A 9249-nucleotide genomic window follows, 5' to 3' on the forward strand; every position below is an offset into this window, starting at 1 on the left:
GTCATTGGCCGCGCTGTAGGCAGCGAGCCGGGGAGAAATCTTCCCCCCTACCATGTCCGATCAGCTGAGCGTATACAAAGCGCAAAGGCGCATGCGCGGTCGAGTCCAGGTGTCACGTGACTATTACACGATGGTGGCTATCACGAATAATGTTCACCAACAATGCAGAGTTTTCCCCGCACCTACAGTCCAGTCGTGGTACGTAAGCGCGCATGCGCGGAAAGTTTAAAAGTTTTGAGACCACTCTTACTATGAGACACAGAGACGAAAGTCATTCAAAAACAAGAAAGGAAAGGGTACACAAGTCTTGTAAATAGTAACTTAGAAAATTTAATTATGAGCTGGTATTACGTAATAAAAGTGAACATACAAGTACATACTGGTCATGGACGGTATTGTAATATTATATTATACTGAGTAAAATCTTAGCTTGTACGGAAGGAGAAAGAAAATAGAAAAATAAATAAATAATGCAGATATATAACCGGAAGAAAGGCTATGTACACGAGAACAGCACACAATTACATATAGGGAAAAAGCAGCAAAGAGGAAATCAAAGAGATAACACACACATTTACATTACACAGTAGCTAGCGATTTTCAGAATGAACAACAAGGTAAACGCGGGAATTTTTGTGACTAAGGAAAAGAGTGACACAAGCTTTAAAATAGGGTAATAATAAACAGACCTATGCAGCGTGAGTAATGAACTGAATCGCTCTCAAAACAAATACCTAGGGTTTATAGAGAGAGAGAGACGCATATTAACGTTAGGAAACACCTGAAGCACTCAGCAAACAACTTTGTAGAATATATAAGCTATACACGAGGGTACATGTACGAAAGCTAAAGTGTAAAGGAGGAAAATAGGGAATGTTGCACATTAATGGACTGTAAGGCAGTTATGTATGTAAGAAGATATATTTAGTTGTAAGTATTATTAGTATAAGGGACGATGCTCAGCACACCCTGAATTATTTTGGAATATTGAAGGAATGGTGCAGGGTACCGAAAAAGGGCCCCACCAGCAAAGTGTATATTATAGTGGTAGATATTTTTTGTGTATAAACGTATGTATGAATGTGTGAAAGGCGAAAGAAGCTCTGTACATGTACGGAACTTAAACAACGTAGAAGTGTATAAGGAAAATTAAACTCTAAGACAACCACTTATAAACATGTATACCTAACATCAAGAAACAACTTAATTAAAACCGTAAGACTCTACGAGTTTACGAGAAAATACGAAAAACCTGATACAAAGTGCAACATTAGCGATGCTTCACTCATGTATGCAGAAGGAAGGTATGAATTACTTTACCCACTTGAAACATGAAAGGATAAATCATGTTAAAATTATATCTTTCATACATATAACGATTTACGGTCACGAAGAATGAAAATGACATCGCCGCTATACGAGAAACAGGTAAGTAGTGTGATCGACGACCTGTAAGCAAAGGAATCGTCTATAAAATAAACTATGAAAAAAAAAAGTCATACAGAATTTCATGCTGCACTGAAGCTATGAAAGTGTGATTATTCGTGTACATAGATTTTCATGACAACCGATGCATTAAAATGTCTATTTTTTCTCCCATGATAACACAAGACGCCTATAAGCGCACTTTAATTGTAAATGATACACGCACACCCTGAACTTCAAGATTGTATGTTTATATGTCTATGTTAATGTAGGAAATTTTATTAGAAGTAATGATTTACAAGCACACCAGAACGTGCTTAAGCACAAAACACTGTACATATTAGGGTTATGCTGCATATAAATGATTATTTCGTGCATTTTCAGATTTTATACGCAAAAAACCGTAGCATACACGTAGTCGTTGCCCCTACCCTAAGTAGAAGGTAGAAAATTCCCTTCCCAAGCTTCAGTGGAGCGGCTACAGGTGTATTCTCTGCATGCTGATGCATGTCGTTGCGTATGAAGAATACGTAACGGAGGTAAACCTTAACTTATACTCGAGTTCAAGAAGGAAAACAAAGGACTTGTTCCTTCTAACAGATTAATGGAAAAAGGCGAGTGTGTGTGTGTCAGTAAAATCCAAGACGAAGAAGCCACTATGAGTGTTCAAAAATTTTTTCAATTTTAGTCGATAGTTTTTCCTGTAGTTAATGTAAACAATGTATTGTATGTATTATATGTTATTCCATTGTATGTGATGTATTTTGTATTTCATGCCAAGCCCCGTGACTTACAAATTATGTGCATTGACCAGAAGTATTGAGGGGAATGAATCTCAGTACAATAGGTAAAAGGGGTTAATGCGAAGAAAAAAAAAAGTGTAGTGAAAAGGAAGTTTCGATCGCAATACTCGCGGTTAAAGTGGTGAGTGTAGAAATTAAAATTGTGCAAAGTAGAGCTACGTTGCAAGTGTCAGCGAGCCTAAACAAGTGACATCGAAAATTGAAGCTTGTATCGTCAAACGACCCATGGCGTCACAGTAGGAAAGGACAATGCCAAACAAGTTTGACATGGTACGCTTCTTACCAGGAGCTGAATCGACGGGATCGTCCTCCGCCTCGCACATAGTGTGGTGTGTTCTTCGGGGCACATACACTACTGGAAATTGAAATAAGAACACCGTGAATTCATTGTCCCAGGAAGGGGAAACTTTATTGACACATTCCTGGGGTCAGATACATCACATGATCACACTGACAGAACCACAGGCACATAGACACAGGCAACAGAGCATGCACAATGTCGGCACTAGTACAGTGTATATCCACCTTTCGCAGCAATGCAGGTTGCTATTCTCCCATGGAGACGATCGTAGAGATGCTGGATGTAGTCCTGTGGAACGGCTTGCCATGCCATTTCCACCTGGCGCCTCAGTTGGACCAGCGTTCGTGCTGGACGTGCAGACCGCGTGAGACGACGCTTCATCCAGTCCCAAACATGCTCAATGGGGGACAGATCCGGAGATCTTGCTGGCCAGGGTAGTTGACTTACACCTTCTAGAGCACGTTGGGTGGCACGGGATACACGCGGACGTGCGTTGTCCTGTTGGAACAGCAAGTTCCCTTGCCGGTCTAGGAATGGTAGAACGATGGGTTCGATGACGGTTTGGATGTACCGTGCACTATTCAGTGTCCCCTCGACGATCACCAGTGGTGTACGGCCAGTGTAAGAGATCGCTCCCCACACCATGATGCCGGGTGTTGGCCCTGTGTGCCTCGGTCGTATGCAGTCCTGATTGTGGCGCTCACCTGCACGGCGCCAAACACGCATACTACCATCATTGGCACCAAGGCAGAAGCGACTCTCATCGCTGAAGACGACACGTCTCCATTCGTCCCTCCATTCACGCCTGTCGCGACACCACTGGAGGCGGGCTGCACGATGTTGGGGCGTGAGCGGAAGACGGCCTAACGGTGTGCGGGACCGTAGCCCAGCTTCATGGAGACGGTTGCGAATGGTCCTCGCCGATACCCCAGGAGCAACAGTGTCCCTAATTTGCTGGGAAGTGGCGGTGCGGTCCCCTACGGCACTGCGTGGGATCCTACGGTCTTGGCGTGCATCCATGCGTCGGTCCGGTCCCAGGTCGACGGGCACGTGCACCTTCCGCCGACCACTGGCGACAACATCGATGTACTGTGGAGACCTCACGCCCCACGTGTTGAGCAATTCGGCGGTACGTCCACCCGGCCTCCCGCATGTCCACTATACGCCCTCGCTCAAAGTCCGTCAACTGCACATACGGTTCACGTCTACGCTGTCACGGCATGCTACCAGTGTTAAAGACTGCGATGGAGCTCCGTATGCCACGGCAAACTGGCTGACACTGACGGCGACGGTGCACAAATGCTGCGCAGCTAGCGCCATTCGACGGCCAACACCGCGGTTCCTGGTGTGTACGCTGTGCCGTACGTGTGATCATTGCTTGTACAGCCCTCTCGCAGTGCCCGGAGCAAGTATGGTGGGTCTGACACACCGGTGTCAATGTGTTCTTTTTTCCATTTCCAGGAGTGTATTCCAATGTACCTCGTCGTATCCAGTCTAAGTACTGGAAGGAACTACAAAAAGCACACGCATACTGAGGTTCGGAAGTCTCGACGGTACCCGCACGTCGGTGTATATTCAGTGCACTGTCGCGCGCATTCAACCAACGTCGCCCGCTAACGGACGACCAAACAATCAGGCGCGCGTATCACCCGCCCATATTCAACACGGGCTAGCGAACAAAGCTCGTCGCCCCAGAATAAATACAGAAAGCAATACAAGGACTTAATTTTCACCTCTGATGAGGAAGGAAACATTTGTATGTAACGTTGTATTCAGTGTATATTTTATTGTACAAACTTTACTACATGATGTCATTTTCTCAGTATTAACCAGAACTTTGTATATTAGGATTAAGGTTTGTAAATATTAGCATAAGTATACCAAAAAACTGACACACACTCAGAAATACCAAAGAATTCACAGTGCCATGAAAATGAGACAATAAAAATGAAGTGTGTAAATAAAAGACCCCCAAACCTATCAATTGCAAGGTCGACTACTGTATCCTGTCAATCAAATAAAATTTTCTAGTGACAGTATACAGTAGGGGGGCAGTTGTAATGACACATTCCTATGCAGAGACATACAATATCTTAAAAGCTGCGCCAAAGATAAATTGAGAGGCATGTATATTATAATCTTTGTAAAGTTCACATTGGATTCTCTTTTGTTTGATACTCCAAGGAGCTAAGGGACACTTTCGATTGTTGCCTTGTGGAGGATGGACGTGATTTTTGGACTGTGCGGAAAGGCAGCCATATGGTTGGTAATTATGGTTTGTGCGACGAGCACAGCAAGTCTTATTGTGTTGTGAATAAAAAAATAGTGAAAAGTATCGAAGTGTTACGAAAATTATTTATAGTGATGTAGCATAGTATTCCTTGGTTTCCACCGTCTTCGTGAAGTGAACCGATGCCGACTCATGATGGTACACATGGTCAGCAAAGAGAAGAACATCGATGGCGACTAATGAATTAATATTGTGGCAGAAGGACTAATTCTACGTCTAAGGTGAGAACTCTGATTAAATCAACAGTGACGTGGAATTTAAAATGTAAAATGTTTTTTATTTATTTCGCCACAAATACTAGGAGAAAGGATGATCTTCACTATTCAAGATTAAATCTAACTTTGGCACAGAAAGGGGTGAATTATATTGGCACTAAAGTCTTTGGTCACTTTTCAAATAGTATCAAAAGTCTGACAGATAACCAACAAGTATTTAAGAAGAAATTAAAAGAATTTCTGAATGACAACTCCTTCTACTTCATAGAGGAATTTTTAGATATAAATTAAGAAAACAAAACAAAACAAAAATATTTAAAAAATAAAAAATAAAAATAAAAAATAAAGAAAAACAAAAAACACAAAAAATAAAGTTGTTATATTAACTTAAGTATGTTGTTAAATTAACCTAATTATGTCATGTATTGGAAAATTCGACTCGTTCCACATCATTACGAAATATCGTATTCATGATCCATGGAACTAGTATTAATCTAATCTAATCTAATCTTACAAGTTTAGATCAATTTAAAATAAGCTAATTCGTATACACAAATATTTACAGACTTCTAGTTAGAGACAATCATTAGATTTATACCTGGTATACAATACCTTTTTACAAATGTAATGCCACACTGGGAAGGATATAATAAATAAGGTGGCAACTTCAAAATTCTGAGGGGTCCATACTGATGTTCTGGGGTAACACATCTTAAAGAAAGGAAGTGGGTAGGAATAATATGTGGTGCTCAATCACAATCATTTTGTAGACATATGTTTAAGGAGTGAAGCATACTGATTACTGCTTTATAGTATATTTATTCCCTCATGAAGTTTGTTGTAAATAATCCACTGTAGTTCAGAAGGAACAATGAGGTACATCATTACAATACCAGAAGCAAAAATGACATTCATTACTCCACGTTAAGGTTGTCTTTAGCACATAAAGGAGTGCACAATGCTGCAACAAAAAATTTTGGCGACTTACTCAGTAATATAATACATGTGACAGACAACACACGAAAATTTGATAACAAACTGAGAAAGTTTGTTCTTGACAACACCTTCTATTTCTTAGAAGAATTTCTACTACTGTAATGTGTAAAAGGTGATGGGCATCACATCTCACATCTGTACATCTTTCATTTAAAAAAAAAAAAAAAAAGACAGAACTGTTCAGAATACAACCTTACTTACAAATTAATTTGCAATGTGAATGTAAAATGGCTCATTCCACATTCCTACAATCTATCGTACAAAATGATCCATGGAACATGTGACTAACTAACTACCCAACTAACTTTTCACATCGTTCCAAATATCACAGCTATGTTAAAAAAAAAGTGGATGGGTAGTATTCCAAGGCCCACAGAAAAACATAGAATCTCACTGCTGTATGGCTAATAGGTCAGTGTGGACATTTCTCGATCAAATAATTAACAATGAAAGTCGATTAAAAGTAGATTCTCAGTTTATGGAACGAAAGATGATAGGATGGAACGATAGAAAATTTCACAGTGCATTTAAAATGGCGGAATCTTGCACAGACTGTCAACGGAACGGAATATGACGTTATGGGAGCCTTTATATTTTATGAAGTAGCAGCTTTTTCATGAGATGAGAAAACATTTTATTTTACAAGCACAGATCCAAAACTAACAAGAATAAACAACTCGTAACCAAGCCGACTACGGCAAACATAAATATCTATCAGCTGCAGCTTTCACCCGCTGTTTTTGGCGCAGTGGATAAATGATGTCGCCACAACGTCAATATCAAGAGAGGTTTGACAATGATGAAGGCAGACCGGTGTCGTCGTCCGATAACATCGGAAGTTAACATCCTTTTAACGCATATACCGATATTATAAAAGGCTACATCGTACTTTTGTGTTTTCTTGGTGCAGTATTTACTTTATTCTTTAGCATATTTTCCGTGATACAATGCAAATGTCCCATGACGATGTGGATAATTTTTCATCTGAGCGTTTTTTAACAAGAGCAAGACGACTAAACCTCAGATTCTGCAGAACCATCTAGGAATAATACTGCAGTGCAATAATTAATAAAACAGTTCCCCAAAACGCCTAATGGGTCCTGCAATGCCATAATTGTTAAATTCCTAGGCCGCACGCACCAATTCTATCTATTTGCGTCAATTCTATGAGGTACAAGTCAACTTAACTGCGTAGTAGAATCAGTGCAGTGAAGGAAAAAGAAACATAGCATGCATTATTGCACAAGTTCAAAAAGCGCTACAGTCGGAATTGTTTTTTTGATGTGATTAGTGTGCATAGTGATGAGACATTATTAACTTGTATTTGTCTGCTTCCCTAGAGCATTCCTTTTTTTTTTTTTTTTACCTGACAATGCTGTCTATAGCGAAATGGCGAAGTCGTAAATTCACAGAGGGCTTGCAGAGTTCCTTTTTTTTGGGGAAAGATTGTAACACATTTTGAAGTAGCATGCAATATATTTAATGAGACGTTTTCATTGATCCTGATGGCATACACTACAGACAAAGGCTTTTAACATCTGACAAGAATAGAAAAGTGCTGGCTGTCCCAAGTGCTGCATGTCGTCACTGTCAACTTATTTGTATAAAGAAAAAAGTTGAGCTTGCAACAGCTGAAGGATTATGGGATTTCCATACAGTAAATCACAATCAAATTTTTCGATCAATGGAATGCAACTATAAATTAATTCAAAAAGTTTTGGAAAAGAACATTTACTGAGAAAAACGAAATGTGAAGTTTCTGAATATTATTCTGTTGTGCTCCTCAGGTAATCTTAAGGCAGAACTTAACGATGTGCTATTTATCTTATATTTTTTCAGATAATTTCAAACCAAAAATTCATCAAAATATTTGCATCCTACATTCTCAATTAACATCACAATGTTATATCTCTTGAATTTACCTGTGAAAACTGCATTAGTATGCAGCATATTTACTTTTTCTGTTATAAGCTTGTAGAGGTTGCAGAGGGGCGTAGTAGGTAAAGTTTTGATAAGTAACCCATGTTCAGAAATGTACTGTTCTTGTCTGAAGTTTGGATCACTTTCAAATTACCGTTTCACGGTACACATATACAAAGTCACCATTGCACTGAAGTGAACATAAGCAAATACACATTCAGATGCAATTCGCAAGGGATTCATTTGCATACACTGTCATTGACTTGTGTCTGTGAATTAGCAATTACACTAGAGTGAGTGGAACAGAGAGCATACGACGTGTTTCGTTTTTTTTGGCGCTTAAACGTTGTTGCAGTAAAGTGGCTTAACCTACATTCAGTACAGTGTCGTGGAGGAAAGAAACAGCTCGATTTATTTTGTATAGCGAGCACTACTGCTGATTATGAATGGAAAACTGATTAGACACAGAAAAGTGTGGATCTCTGAGTAACTACACAGGCATGAGAGCAATGGTGGTCTGGCTCTGATTAGGAGATTTATGGCTGCAGTCATCGACTGCTTTATTCCAAAACTTCATCTGCATGTCGATGGACGATTTTCACCTTCCTTCTTCTAGTTGCATCTGAACTGAAGATTTCAAAGCAAGACACCAGTTGTCGACAGTTCATATGAGCAAGAGAGAGTCTAACACTAATGCTGTGATTTTTCGTAGTAGCTGGCAGTTAGACACAAATATCTATGTTGTATATCGACTGCCTCTATTTTCCAAGTAATTTCTTATATATGTAGTGCTATATGCAGAACACTCACCGATTTTATAAACTTAAAACCAAGGAAGATACAGTGATTAAGAATGATTAATGTAATCTAAAAATATACGAAAGACTAGCCACATCCTTTTAGGAGGGTAAAACAGTTTTTGTCATTCTGTTCCTGTATTTATAGTTCGCAAAACTGTAGCTAAACTGTGACATTAAGACTAATACCTCGAATGTAAGCCCCAACAATAGTTAGGTCTTATGTGTATTTTGATTTTACATTAACGCAAATTTTCTCTTTATTTTAATGACATTTATTTCGCTTACAGAAACTATATGAACAACTTAAATTGCTCTGTTGGCACTACTAGCACTTCTGCAATTTCTAAGGAAGCACATTTTATTTCTTGAGCATTTTATGATGTGGAACTTTACGATCGTGCAAATACCGATGGCATTTGTGCTCTTCTAACAACATAAGTACACTTTTATCCAACCACTCTATCACAAAAACAATAAACAACATTAACAATGGCTCACA

The sequence above is a fragment of the Schistocerca piceifrons genome, chromosome 2, assembly GCF_021461385.2.
Source record: "Schistocerca piceifrons isolate TAMUIC-IGC-003096 chromosome 2, iqSchPice1.1, whole genome shotgun sequence".
Lineage (NCBI taxonomy): Eukaryota > Metazoa > Arthropoda > Insecta > Orthoptera > Acrididae > Schistocerca > Schistocerca piceifrons.